The sequence below is a fragment of the Cupressus sempervirens genome, chromosome 11 (assembly GCF_028749045.1).
Source record: "Cupressus sempervirens isolate cs-2001-9-10 chromosome 11, ASM2874904v1, whole genome shotgun sequence".
Lineage (NCBI taxonomy): Eukaryota > Viridiplantae > Streptophyta > Pinopsida > Cupressales > Cupressaceae > Cupressus > Cupressus sempervirens.
In genome coordinates this window covers 689,494,989-689,510,006 of record NC_143128.1, presented here as the reverse complement: position 1 = coordinate 689,510,006, position 15,018 = coordinate 689,494,989, and the positions used below count along the sequence as shown (strand labels likewise).

Sequence of the window (15,018 nt, the reverse complement as noted above, 5' to 3'; positions counted from 1 at the left end):
ATATCTAGAGTACATATTGGGGAGTAGATCAATATCTACAAGAGTATTTTGGATGGAGGAGATAACAACTACTGATTCAGTGGTTGTGGTTGACATGGAGGGAGGCACTAGACTAGAGACTACCATGGCTAGCTCTTTACATGGCCTCACTAATATGGAGGATGGTACAGGACCTTGCTAGGCATGGATTTCTAATTAGATGGGTATCAGTGCTTAGCACTCTTCTATAGGATGATAGAGCAATTTTCTGCTGGGACCACACCATCTTGGCCCAATTATCAATATTTGTTAGTGTTTTGGGTGGAGGAGACAACAACTACTAATTTGGTGGTCATGGTTGACATGGAGGGAGGCACTAGACTAGAGACTGCCATGGCTAGCTCTTTATGCGGCCTCACTAATATGGAGGATGGTACTGGACCATGTTGGGCATGGATTTTCGATTATATGGGCACAAGTACTTAGCACTTTGCTATAGGATAACCAAGCAGTTTTCTGCTAGGGCCACACCATCTTGGCCTAGCTATATTAAGACTTACAGATGTCTACCTACAAGATGCAGAGGACCATAGGCCCAGGGTTGACTCTACTCATGGTATGGTCATGGGAGCTCATAGGCATGAGATGACCTATTACTCGACAAGAGACACGATAGCCCGTAGAGCCGTACACATTTTGATATAGGCACTACTACATTTAACCTCATTTTTTGACCAAAATTTTTGACCATCAACTAAATAAATTTAGGGTGGTCGAAATGTAAAGGCAAAATTTTCTTTTTTTTTTACATATAAGACCCATGTTGGTCAAAATTTTGACCAACACAGGGCTTATACATCCACAAAGGAAAAAAAAATTTGTCATTTTAGGTCTTTCCCACGCTCGATTTCATTTAGTTTTTTCTTTAAATTTTTGCATGGTTTTTGCAGAGGGTAGGGCTGGTCTTCAAAGTGAATTTGCCCCCTGCTACGACTATAAGAAAACTTGGGCTGGTCTTGAAAGCGAATCTGCACCTTGCACCTTGGTTGAGCTTCTTCTAGAAAATGTGGGCTCTCTTTCCTATCTACTCAATCCTCATTGTGAAGTTTATGGCGTTTGAGGAGGGTTAGTGCACTATTTGCCAAGTATTTCATTATCTTCATACCCATAGTTAGAATATAGAATATACAGTTGCACATTCTTTCCCTTTCTATAGAATTGCACTTAATTGGAGATTTAATTGCAGTGTTTTTCTGAGATCAAGTTTTTAAGTCAATTTTATCTTAAAAATATGAGAGCTTTTTAAAACAATTCGTAACAATTTGTTCATACTATTTCTATAATAGATCATAGAATATAATAGATCTTACACAATTGAACTCAGAAGTGTATGCTTATTACAATTAGATCTCTCCAGTGAACCATCATCAAAAAAAGGATGTGTCAAATATTTATTTTATTTACCATGGATTAAGTAACTACACACCCAAACATAATCAATCTACCTAATTGTTTTCAAAAGAATCTTGCAATTAGTTCCATCTTTTCTTGTTAAGATCCAAAACTTGCTGCAGTAATCTCCTAAATCAAAAATAAATTCAATTCTATTAAGGCATTAGCTATTAATTGGAAAGGTTTTGAATAACTAAAATTTCACCTGAAGATCACTGCAAAAAACTTAGGAAAATTCTTTGCTCAGATGTAGGTTAGAGAAAGACGTGCGCTTGAATTACTTCTGGACAAGATGCATAAAGCTTATTTGTGTAAGGAGTCAAAACATCTCTGTGATTGATATTTTATTTCTTGATTCCATTGCATCTTAAACAAGGATGATTATAAGGGATTGTGATGGTCCAGGTGACTCTTTTTGTTATACATTGTGGTGGGTGTTTCTACTACCTACTGGCATGGTGGTAACCTGACCCCAAAAGCACCTGGATTGGTAATACATACCCAAACTTCAAGAAGGAAGCCTCTAGATTGCATATGTCTCCTCCATGTATTGGTCTATAACAACCTTAAGCACTATTGGATATGGAGATCTCCATGCTAAGAACACTGGAGAAATGGTTTTCACTATAGCATACATGCTCTTCAATCTTGGGTTACAAGCCTACTTGATAGGCAATATAACCAATCTTGGTGTCCATGGCACTAGAAGAACATTTAACTTTGTAAGTATATGCAGTAATAGTATTAATTAGGATGTATATTAATAACCTAGTATATTGGTTTTCTATTTAATTGCTGATGGAGTGCTATGTTAGATGGGGTATAGAGAGATGCAGCAAATGCTACCTCAAATTTTTGTGATAGAAACAGACTGCCACATACACTAAAAGAACAAATTCTTGGACATATGAGGCTCAAGTTCAAAATGGAAGCTTTGCAGAAGCAAACTGTAGCAGGCCTTCCCACGACAATTTAGTCTGCCATAGCTCAACATTTGTTTTACTCAACAATGCAGAAAGTCTATTTCTTTCATGGAGTTTCAGATGATTTCATTGCTCAGATGGTAAATTAATCATGTTTTGCTAAAAATTTGTTAGTGTGGGTTTAGAGATTTCTACAATCTATGCTTATATCATTTAATTGTTTTAGAATTTAGTTTGTGTAATTTTTTATATCAACATTTCAGATTACATTCTATGATCTATTAATCAAAATGTTAAGAGAATGAAAGAATATGTAAGATTATAAGATTTTAAGGTTTACAAATAACAATCATTTGCTTTGCCTCATAAATGGATTAATGATTACCTCTTATACCAATTTAATTTTAACTATTCTCTATAGGGGAAGAGATCTAATAGCCATCCAGGTTAATTTTGAGCACTTAGATATCCTACGTTGTAAGTTGAATTGTGCTAATTTTTCCAATGTAGCTTTGTAGGTGATTCAAGAGTTTAAAGCTAACATTTTATGTTTGGGATCTCTTAGAAGCAATGGAGTGTGAAGTCATTGAAAAGTGTCATTTTAAAACACTTGTCCATATTCCAATAGCCCCTCACCAAAAAAATAGTACTTTTGGCACAACTAGACCAATCAACAACCAAGAAAGATAAAAAATGATCAACTATTAGTACATGTGTGATCGACTATTAGTACATGTATTATTAGCTATTAATATATATGTTATCATTTTTTGGAACTTTTTAAAAGTGACAATTAGGAAGTATCTATCACAAAACTCTCCTCATGATCAATGACCCCGTGGTGGCTACTAGATCTCTTCCCATATTTTTTTTCTAAGATTTGAAATGAATTTTATATTGTTACTATTCTCAATTTCTTGTATCTTTTTCACTTGTGGGTATTTGCATAATAGTCATATTGAAGTTATGTAAAGTTGTAAGCATTTATCTCTATGTGCATTCCTCTTTACAGGTGATAGAGATGGTGGCAGAGTACATTCCTTCTAGAGAAGATGTAATTCTCTAGAATGACATCCCATTTGAGCTATATATAGTTGTTTTTGGAGTAGCTGCAAGTTACATTCTCGCAATCTTGCATTCCTTTTCCATATCTATCACGATTCCTGCTTTGACACTATTTGGTAAGCATCTAAATTCTAAACTGGGACAGATATTGTATTTCAGGATTTAATTTTAATGAAGGATGGCCCAACTCCAGAAAAGGCAAGTTTTAAACTAGGTCACAAATAAGAATTTAGTGGATATTTGTATGAATGTCCATTGTCTTCTAAGATCTTGAGTGTAGGTTCTAGAGTGTTCCTCAAAGTAATTGAACCCAAAATTAGAAGAGGGTTACACATTTGTTCTAGTATTTGTGGTAAAACTTGTAAGCTCTTTTCAATGAGAACAAGGTTTTAATGAAGTCTTCTTTCATTTGATTATCTGGTGTCATTTCTTATATGAGTTAATGCACTTTATTGGCTCCAGGTTCTTCAATTAGTTGAATCAGGAGATATAGTTGGAGAGATCAGAATCCTGTTCAATATTCCACAGCCATTTATAGTCAGAGCAAGAAAGCTTTCTCAACTTCTAAGACTTAATAATAACGTTTTGATCAATCTGATACATTTAAATATTTCATATGGAAGGATTATTATCAACAACGTTCTTGAGGTCTCCAAACATCTAAGGCTCTGGCACATATGGTTTTTTCCTTTTTTACTGTTGAGATAATGGGTGTTGCACACATTGCATAATATTGTTATATTTTATTATTTTATTTTATTATGTAATGTTGTGCCTAGATGGGCGTGCAACATGTAAAGATTCCCATAGAATATTCTTGATGATTTGTATTGTGACATTGTGATAATATTGGGGAAAAGAATTAAATGCCCAATATTAAATGTGGGGTCAATGGGTTAGGTAGCACATGGTTTTAGCACATGGTTTATGTAATACCACTTAGTGGTTTTGTGGGACTTGCCACTATATAAGCAATCACAAGGGTAGTTGTTGTAGAGAGAAAAAGAAGGGAAAAAAAGGCAAGAGTCGAGTAGGACAAGGCTTTACAGGTTAGCCAAGGGAGCATTTGTGAAGGTTGGAAGCATGGCATGGGATGTGTGGATTCATGCTTGTTCACATAGTTTGCTCGAATGTGGCTATGGCCATGAAGGCTTCCATGGTTGTATGGCAATGGTATTTTTTGCTAAATAATATACGGTGATGGATGCTTTTGGAGGCTGGGTTTTTCCCTCAATGAGGGTTTCCTAGGGTATATCTTGTGTCACATTTTGTGGGTATGTTGTCTATTCTCTTGCATGTGGATTTTAATTCTGTGTTTATTTCAGATCTATTATGGGTTATGTGGAAACGGTTATATTCTTTGTTACCAAGTTTCCTTACAAGTGGTATCAGAGCTATGGTTTTATTGTTTGTAACCCTAGATTGAATCCATGGGAATGCATGAGAGGATAAAAGAAAAGGACAAGATATATGAATGATTTATTATAGATCTAAGAGCTTTGGGTTTTCTATTATGATGGGATGTTAAAAGATTTGGGCATGTGAAATTTTTTGGACAAAAGGATTTTTTTGGATGTTTCATTTAAAATGGGGGTTTTGGGGGGTAGCATGCAGAAATGACCTCCTCGGTAAAAATAGACCTCACCATTGGATCTGGGTCAACATTTCCATAAATTTTGATATATCATATGCCCTAGTTTGGCCATGTTAAGAGGAAATGAAAGAGTTTTTAGGTTTCAGCCCATGATGGCCGTCAAATTTAATCCTGTCAAAATTTTCGTCACAAAAAAAAATTAAAAAAAATGAAAAATCAAAGTGAAAATGATAAAAAGACTATCTTAGTAAAACGGCCATAAATTTCTCTCAGAATATCAAATTTCAGAGTTCTTATAGGCGTTGGAAAGCTAATTTAGAGCACTACAACATGGTGTAGGTTTGGTTCTATGATTTTAAAATTTTGTCAGATTTTAAGAGCCCTAAATTTAGATGTTATTTTGAGCACAAATTAGGGAATAACTTGGGCATACAAAGTCAGATTTTAGACTTTGAGTAGTCAACGAAAAGCTCTTGGAGAGCTCTACACATTGGTTCAGATTTGGTGCAAGTTTGGCATGATTTATTTGGTGATATATTTCATTGAACAGTTTATGGTATATTTTGACTATGGTAACATTGTGAGTTTATGGAATTGGAGATTTAAGTTTTGATGTGACTGTATACTCAGTTCATATTTCAGATTGGTCTTATGATGATATGGTTATCAATGTTTGGATTTGGATATGCATGATGACTTGTTGGATCTACAAGTTGTGTAGTGTTGTAAGCAGTCTATACTTACAGGTTGCATTTATAGCTTGGTTATGGGTTGTCTTTGCCCATTGATCTTTCATTATTGATGCATATTCAGATTGGTGGCTTGGATTTGGGTTGTCTATGCCCTAAGTCACATGATTTGCCAATTTTTTCTTCATGTAGAAGGGATGAGATGTTGTTACTAGGTATAGTCATGGTGGAGGATTGTGGTTGACTATTTTATGCTGACAGGTTGGACACTTTGAGAGATAGATGTTCGGTTCATGGATGTGATCATGATGCAATGGATTTGGCATGACATGATTGACTATATAGGTACACCCTTGATGTTCATTAGCTTGGATTTCTAATTTAGTTATGGTGGTATATCTTCTTGGTTGAGGATCATGGTTATTTGGTTTCTCTAGTCTTTATCTTCCTGGATGTTCGGTTTCACTTACATTGGATTTGAGATTGGTTGGAGATTGTGATCACTGGTTTGTGCTCATGTATGTCATGCGAGAGATGACATGGTTATTACTTTATCTCTTTCCTCTATTGGTTGTGGAGAATTTGGGAGACTATTGGAGACTTGTTATGAGAGTTGTTCTTGTAGAATACTAGTTTATGTATTGTGGATGTCCTTGATACTACATGGATTCACTTCTTTGAGACGTATTGAGTGGATTGGTTATAGATTTGACATTATCTTTTGTAGTGGGAGCTTCTTGGTATATATGTGGTAGGTTTTTCTCTTGAGGCTTGTGATTGCAGGTTATAGATTGGATATGTCGGTGATATGAGATTCACTTGTTATACCTTTGAGGTATGGATAGTTGGATGGGTTTGACACTTTGCTGTGGGTGCTATTTCAGCTATGGATATTTTGACAACTACGAATACATGTGATTACCTTTGGATCAAGTTATTTGTGCTTGGAATTTTAGTTGGTACAGGATTTTATGATCTTCTAATGCAACAGGTTGGGTGGCTTTCTCTTTCCATGGCTTCTATGTATGTCTAGTGGCAGTGGCATAATAGGAGGTGAGATCATTCATGTTTGAGATGCTGGATACTTTGATTTTATTGTGGGTACCTAGATGGAGCACTTGGTGTATTTTGATCCATGACAGTGGATGTGTTGGGAGGGATTGTTCCCTTGTTCATTTATGTGGCTACGGATTGACCCTATGCAATGTATACAACAAGTGGGAGATTTTTGAGATGATGGGTGTTGCACACATTGCATAATATTGTTATATTTTATTATTTTATTCTATTATGTAATGTTGTGCCTAGATGAACGTGCAACATGTAAAGAAATTCATGGAATATTCTTGATGATTTGTATTGTAACATTGTAATAATATTTCATGTAATTATTTAATATTGGGGAAAAGAATTAAATGCCCAATATTAAATGTGGGGTCAATGGGTTAGGTAGCACATGGTTTTAGCACATGGTTTATGTAATACCACTTAGTGGTTTTGTGAGACTTGTTACTATATAAGCAGCCACAAGGGTAGTTGTTGTAGAGAGAAAAAGAAGGAAAAAAAAGGCAAGAGTCGAGCAGGACAAGGCTTGACAGGTTAGCCAAGGGAGCATTTGTGAAGGTTGGAAGTATGGCATGAGATGTGTGGATTTATGCTTGTTCACATAGTTTGCTCGATTGTGGCTATGGCCATGAAGGCTTCCATGGTTGTACGGCAATGGTATTTTTTGCTAAATAATATATGGTGATGGATGCTTTTGGAGGCTGGGTTTTTCCCTCAATGAGGGTTTCCCAGGGTATATCTTGTGTCACATTTTGTGGGTATGTTGTCTATTCTCTTTCATGCAGATTTTAATTCCGTGTTTATTTCAGATCTATTATGGGTTATGTGGAAATGGTTATATTCTTTGTTACCAAGTTTCCTTACATCTGTAATTTAGTTTATTCAATGAAAACATTTTTTTAAAACATGAAGTTGCATTCTTTAGGCATATTGAGGGAAGCAATAACAAACCCTCTCTTACAAGATGGTGAAGATAATTTTTACATTCTCTCAATTTCGACAGCATCTAAAGCAACTTAAAGGAACGAATTTAGAGCATTTGCCATCCAAAATACAGGTTGCTTATACAGAAAGTGATGCAAAGTCTCCATTGCCAATAGGCCTTAACTATACAGCTTCAAAAGGGAATGCTAAATTCATGGAAGACCTTCTGAAAAGAGGACCCAAATCTAAAGATGCAGATTATTCACTTCTCTGGTTAGTCAAATTATTTATTACTCTTATTATCAATAGGCCAATGTTTTTTATCTTATCTGATATTTTGGAAAAAAACATATTAATAGGTTGAATCCCCTCGTAAAAGCTTTCCTCCTATAAAATTCTTATTAAGGAACATAGTAGCCTTAGAGTACAAAACCTAAACTAAATTCCATAAAGTATAACAGTCCCCCTGATCAGCAACCATACTAATCATTTGTATTGTAACTAATTCATTCCAGAATAAGCATATTGAAAAACTAGATGATTTTCACCATTCATTGTTTGGCATGTTTGAATGGGAGATGAGCATGAATTTTGCAATAGGGGATCTGAAAATTAACTCAATCTCCAACTCTTTTCATCCTCAATCAGTTGCAAGTCCACCCAAAAGAGTAACAATACACTTATCTCATCCAAGCACTTAGAAATCAGATATATTACGTGGAAAATTGATTGTTTTTCCTTCATCACTGGAGGAACTATTGCAAATAGCAGGTAGATTCTAGCAATTTGGCATTATATTTCGATTGCTTAGATGTGTTCATTTAATTTTATGAAAATTCTAAGTTTTTTTTCAAAATATTATCTCTTCAACAATATGCCTCATGTACTTGATAGCAGGCCAAACATTCAGATGCAGAGCAGCCATTGTACTAAACCCAGACACTAGTACATTTGACCCCATTTTTAGACCAAAATTTTTGACCATCTATTAAAATGTTTTAGATTGGTTGGAATATGGAAAGAATTTTTTTTTAATTTTAAATTCCTGCCTGTGTTGGTCAAAATTTTGACCAACACTTAGTCCATACTCATGCAACGATGAGCAAATTATAAACATAATCAAATCTCAGCCTGTGCTTTTGGTCACAAGTGCGGAAAGAGTGTTGGAGCTGAAGATTCAATTGCTAAGAGTTTTCAGCATTTGGAGGGAAAATCTAAGCGAAATTGTATTTGGGCTGCCTCAGATCTTAACAGCAAAGCTAGAAGTCCTCCTCTCCAACATTGAGCTTCTCAAGATTGTATTTTTGACAGATGATTTGTTGATCAGAGCAATTAGGAACTACCACTTTCTTCATGAAAAATGCTTGCAGAAAACTTTGGGAGGGTTTTGGGTTTCATGAAACAGAGCTCAGCATGTTTTTGTTGATAGATCCTCATGTTTTGAGGTGCAGTTCTATGACCCCAGAGCAATTTGATCTCATTCAAAATATTGGTGTTCACAAGGAAGGAAAAATGTACAAATATGTTGTGAGCATGGTGGCCATAACTCCTATTAAAGTGTTATAGGCTAGGATAGACAATCTTCAACTTTGCAGCCTCTCATAGGTAGTTAGGGTTTTCCCTTTGATTCTCACAATGCCAGAGGAAAGCATTAAGAAAAAATTGGACTTTATGCTCAATCACATGAAACTCTCTATAGACTTTGTGGCAAAGAATTCACACCTATTTTCAATGAGTTTGGACAAGTTAATCAGGCCCAGGCTTTTAGTTTTGCAAACTATAGAAGCAATAAATGGAGCAGGGTAGGTTAATTTGAATCATCTTTTTTCCATGTTGATGTTGTCCAAGGCCAAGTTTGTTGCCCAAATCATTCAAGTGCATTCTAAATCTGGTGCTCTATGGACTATCTATAAAAATGCAATGTCTCAAAAGCTCGTAGACAAATAGAATATAAGTTTCTTAGCAATTCATGTGTTTGGATTTGTCAAGCCTGTATGATCAGGCTAGTCCATCCAATGTGAAATGATGATGATACTAACCTTGTTCTTTCTGAGAGCACCAATAGGTGGAAAACATCTTGCTTCACAAACTATTATTTACAAATTGGGATTGTAATTACACTGGTAATAAAGGTATGCTTCTGCCATTCTACCCAAAAATTCCATTATAACAGTAGATATTGTGTTTTTCACAATTCTTCTGAGTTCTTTTGGATTCAAAGACTACTATCCTTGGATTGGAATTGTAATTGCACTGCTAATCTATGCTTGTTCTTTTGAATTTCCTACTTCTGCCGATAAATTAGGATTGTAATTGCACTGCTAATCAAGGTATGCTTCTGCTATACTACCAAAAATTTCTATTATAATTCAAGTTATTGTGCTTTTCACAACTCGTATGAATTCTTTTGGATTATGAACTACTGCCCACGAATTAGGATTTCAATTGCAATGCTAATCAAGTTATGCTTCTTCCATTGTACCAAAAAATTCTATTATAATACTAGTTATTGCATTTTTCACAATTCGTCCTATTGAAGCAATAAGGAACATATGCTACTTGCATTTGATTTTGCCAAATGTTATTTCTGATCACCTAAATAGGGAAACCATTTGATCATCATGGGACATCCCATAGAACAAAACCTTATGCTAGTTGTACTTGGTTTTCTTGATTCCACTCTTAAGTAAAGTAACTCACTTTGTAGTAAGTAGATGATAAGAAAAGTTGTCACATGGTTCACTATCCTACTTAGTTTTTTTGTATCCTTATTTAGTAGCAAATACATTGAATAATGCTTCTGGATTGAACAGTGTTTACATTTTTTTTTTATACAATCTTTTTTTTTTCTCTTCCTCTTGATGATGGATCACAAAGTGTAATCTGAAAAATTACTACTATATGTTGCAAACATAGTTTAATTCAGAACCATTATTCAATATAAGCATGAACTTTAGAAATCTAATGAAATTAAGCAAATGCATTGGTATACTCTTTTGCCTTGACTCCTCGATCAACTTAGTATATAATAAGGTAATGTGCAAAATTATTTAAATAATCCTTGGGCAATGTTCTGTTAGGGTGTATCAGTAACAACAGTGTGCATCTAGCTTGGAGTCATAGATTGTAGCCAAGGATAACTCATGTACCTAATGTTGTGCCCCCTGGCCAATTGATATTGCCCCTAAACTCATCACTTTACTTGCCATTAAACTAAATATTTAATATAAAATAATTGTATAACCTGAAGCATAATGGATTTTGTGATATCCCCATTTCAGTATATAAATTAATTATACATAAAGGGTATAATGTTAATAATCGATAATTTATATAGAATAAATTATAATTATTCTAAGTTACAAATATAAATGTTATATATTATATAATTATAAATATTAATTATATATATATGAATATTATTATCTATATATATAATTATAATTATATATTTAATTGTCATGCTATAAATTATATATATATATATATATATATATATATATATATATATATATATATATATAAACTATTTTATGTGCTATAGTATATGACATTATGCCTATATTAAAATAATATTATTATAAATAATTAAAGTGATTCATATATAATATATAATAATAAATAATTAATATAATAACATATAATATATAATCATATATAATTAATATTTATGAAAAGACACACCTCTATGAAATACTTATATAAATATGAGATATTGCATGTTGAAGAGGACATCATACAAAATATTACAAAAAATTATTGTAATCAGGAAGAAACTATCGAATGTCCTAAAAGGGGACATTACACATAACCCAAGACAAAATGAACACAATAGGAAAAAGGGAATATTATTATCATAAGTGATATGCTATCACATTTAGTACAATGAAAAAAGACTCAATGACGTGCCCTAGGGGATTACAATGTTGTCAGATTCTAGAGAAAAAACCCTCCTCACAATATCTTCTCCCACACTCCACCAAAACTACTTTTACAATGAATTGAAGTAAGCTAAATTAGGTTTAGGGTTAGGAATACATTTTAGAATATTCCATTTGGCATCCACCTCCAAATCAAAAGGTTCTAGAAAACACATTAGAAGTTATTGTAAAATTAGAAGAATCCAAAAATGGTAGTCCAACTTCCAAGTGGCATAAATTTTGATATGAGACTCTGATTGACAAACTATTTATATTTCTAGAAATCTCTCCAAGTGCTTTATAACCCTATGGACTAGCTATGCTTTTCCCCCATTTTTCATGCCTGTACAAGACTATTTAGTGCCTCAAATCTAACTTTGAAGCGTTCTTAGGGGGTCTCCAGGAAACTTTAAACTGTAATAACTTTCAATCCATAAAGCCTTTTGACCTAATTATTTTTTTGGAGTGCTTTAAATAACAAGTATAATCATCCCTCCAACTTACACCCTCTAATTCATCATAATTATGTCTCAATTACAAATAACAGATTTTCTTACATTGGCACATATCCCAAGGTGCTCAAAAACTCTAACCCAGAAAACCAATAGTAGAACTATGAGAGTTGGAATCTCTATTTGACCCAAATGGGTATCCAAAAATAAAGACATGTTAAAATTAACACTAAGCATTTTTTGGGTGATACAAGATTGCCCTTACACCATTGGATGCTCCTGCATCAAACTGTTAGCCCTAGTACACAATGGAAACTATATTTTGATGGTTCTTTAACATAGAAAGGATCGAGGCCAAGTACTTTGTTTGTTACACCATAAGGAGACCTTATCCCTAAGTCTTACAAAACTTCATTCCCTTGCACAAACAACATAGTTGAGTATGAAGGACTAGTAACAGGGCTACGTCAAGCTATCTGATGGAATATTAAAAGCCTATTTGTCTTCAGAGACTCTCAATTGGTCATTTGACAAGTTATAGATGAATATCAAATAAAGGATAAAAAGTTGTTTCCATATCGTTGGATAGTAGAAGATCTTAAACAACAATTCTCCGAGATAGTCTTTTAGTAGATACCAAGGACAAATAACAAAGTAGCAGATATTATGGCCACCATAGCCTCCATGATCACCATGCTTGAATACAGTCCTAAGTGTGAATTTCTTGTTGAGAATCTTTTTCTTCTTGCTTATGAGCAACATGAATTAGAGTTGGTGTGTGAGATTGTTGGCCCCTAGTCTCCATGTTACTCTAAAATTTTTGCCTACCTTTGTCATAAAACAATCCCCATTGCCCTTTCCACAAACCAAATTAAAACCTTCATCCATCACACTGCCTGATACACTATCTTATGTGACACACTTTTCCAAAAACACTTCAACAGAACCCTCCTCTGATGTCTCAGTTCAGGTGAAGCTAGAATGATGTTAGAAGAGGTTCACCAAGGAATTTTTTGTGCCCATTCTAGTAGACTTACATTAGCAAAAAAATTTCTCAGAATAGGTTATTATTGGCCTATTTCAGAATTTGATGCCTATCATTTTGTGAAACAATGTGTTCCTTTCCAACAACATGGAGATTTGATACATGCTCCTACCTAAGACCTTCAACCTACCATCACACCATGGCTATTTTCTCTCTGGGATTTCAATCTTGTTGGTCAAATATATCCAAATTCTGCAAATGGCCACAATTATATTATTGTTGCCACTAAGTATTTCACAAAGTGGATCAAGGCTATCCCTTTAACCTACACCATTGAAAAATAGATTTTGAAGTTCATCTTGAACTACATCATCTATCATTTCGATATACCCCAAGACATAATAACTGATAATGGAACTCCTTTAAAAAATTAGGAGGTCACCACATTGTGTAGGAAATTTGGAATCACCCAACATTTCTCCACCAAATACTTCCCCTTAGGCAATGGAAAAGCTAAAGCCACTAATAAAAACTATTTTGAAAATCCTAAAGAAAATCGTTGATGCAATTGGTTATGACTGGCACCAACAAATTTCTCCCACCCTTTGGGCCTATCACACCTCCATCCATACCTGCACATGAGCCACTCCATTTCCCCTTGTTTATGGCTCTGAGGTTGTATTAGTCATCAAAATTGAGCTCTCTTCCCTTAGAATCTCTCTCAAGAATCTAATGTCCAAAGAAGAATACCAAATTGCTTGCTTAAAAGAGCTGCAACTCCTTGATGAGAGATGCCTCGCTACCCTAAACCACCTCCACATGTATTAAAATTTCCTTCAACTCTAGTTTTACAAAAAGGTTAGACCTTAGGAATTTGAAGTGGGTGACCTAGCGTTGCAGCATAACATGAGAAATCTCCATGAAAAGAAAGGAAAGTTTGAAGCTAATTGGCTTGGTCTATTTATCATTACAACCAAATATGGTTTTGAGGCATATCAGATTGCCACTTTATAAGGAGATCCACTTCCTTAGCCTGTAAATATTCAGAATCTCAAGCGGTTCTATGCTTGAGTTCCATAGTTCTTGTATAGTGTTAAAGTTCTGCAAAAATCCCAAAAAATCAGAAAATCAAAAACTTCAATTTTTTTGTTAAAATGTTCAATAAGGTCCATTATCTATAAGGCTCATCTCATTCACCACATTTCTTGCATTTCATCCCATTTTTTGTGTAGAAGTCCTGTCTAGATTACACTTTTCATGCATCCAATAAAAGACCTCTTGTCTGCGAGGCCTCCATCCACTTTTATCTTTCAAAAGACCTCTAATCCATGAGGCACTTTCTTGTCAAGTGTTTGCCTTACCCACAATAGTGACTGCAAAAAAACCTAAACAAAATCACCATTGAGACTTAACAATTTGAGAAACTTGTTCTTTTCACGACTATTGCCAATGAACACTCATGAAAACAACTTAGACAAACAAAATTTCCTAGGATGACTCCTTCCTATACATGGCACTACAACCTTCACTCTTGGACTAACATTCTTGGTAGGAACTATGGACTGAATGACTACTTGGTCATGCAGTCTCTTTTGATTGATTTCATCTTTGCATGTTAGTAGTAGCCTTTTATAGTGTGCCTCAATATTCCATATCTTGGTATCACTTGAATGATTCAAACTGACTACATGTGTCATTTGTGGTATAATCTATTTTTGATGGTTTAGTACATTTATGTCAATTTCAAAGTTATGACTATGCACTACTCATTGGGGGCATTGGGTTAGCACACTTCCCACCAAGATCCCTAAAAAAGAATTTGGGTGTGCTTAGACCTCTCGAGTGGGTATATGTCATTTGTTCCATCATGACTATGAAAACTACATCTATTGTCCTAAAATCTCTATTTTTTTGAGAGTCTAGTCCATGCAAAGGAATTTTGTCATCTATGCTTCTATAACATTTGGTGC

At 34.5% G+C, this 15,018-nt stretch overlaps 1 pseudogene; it reads left to right on the top strand.

The window, feature by feature from the left end:
- The first annotated feature begins 333 nt into the window (after nucleotides 1–333).
- On the top strand, nucleotides 334–9,091 carry LOC149531586 (potassium channel AKT1-like; annotated as a pseudogene).
- The last annotated feature ends 5,927 nt before the right edge of the window (nucleotides 9,092–15,018 follow it).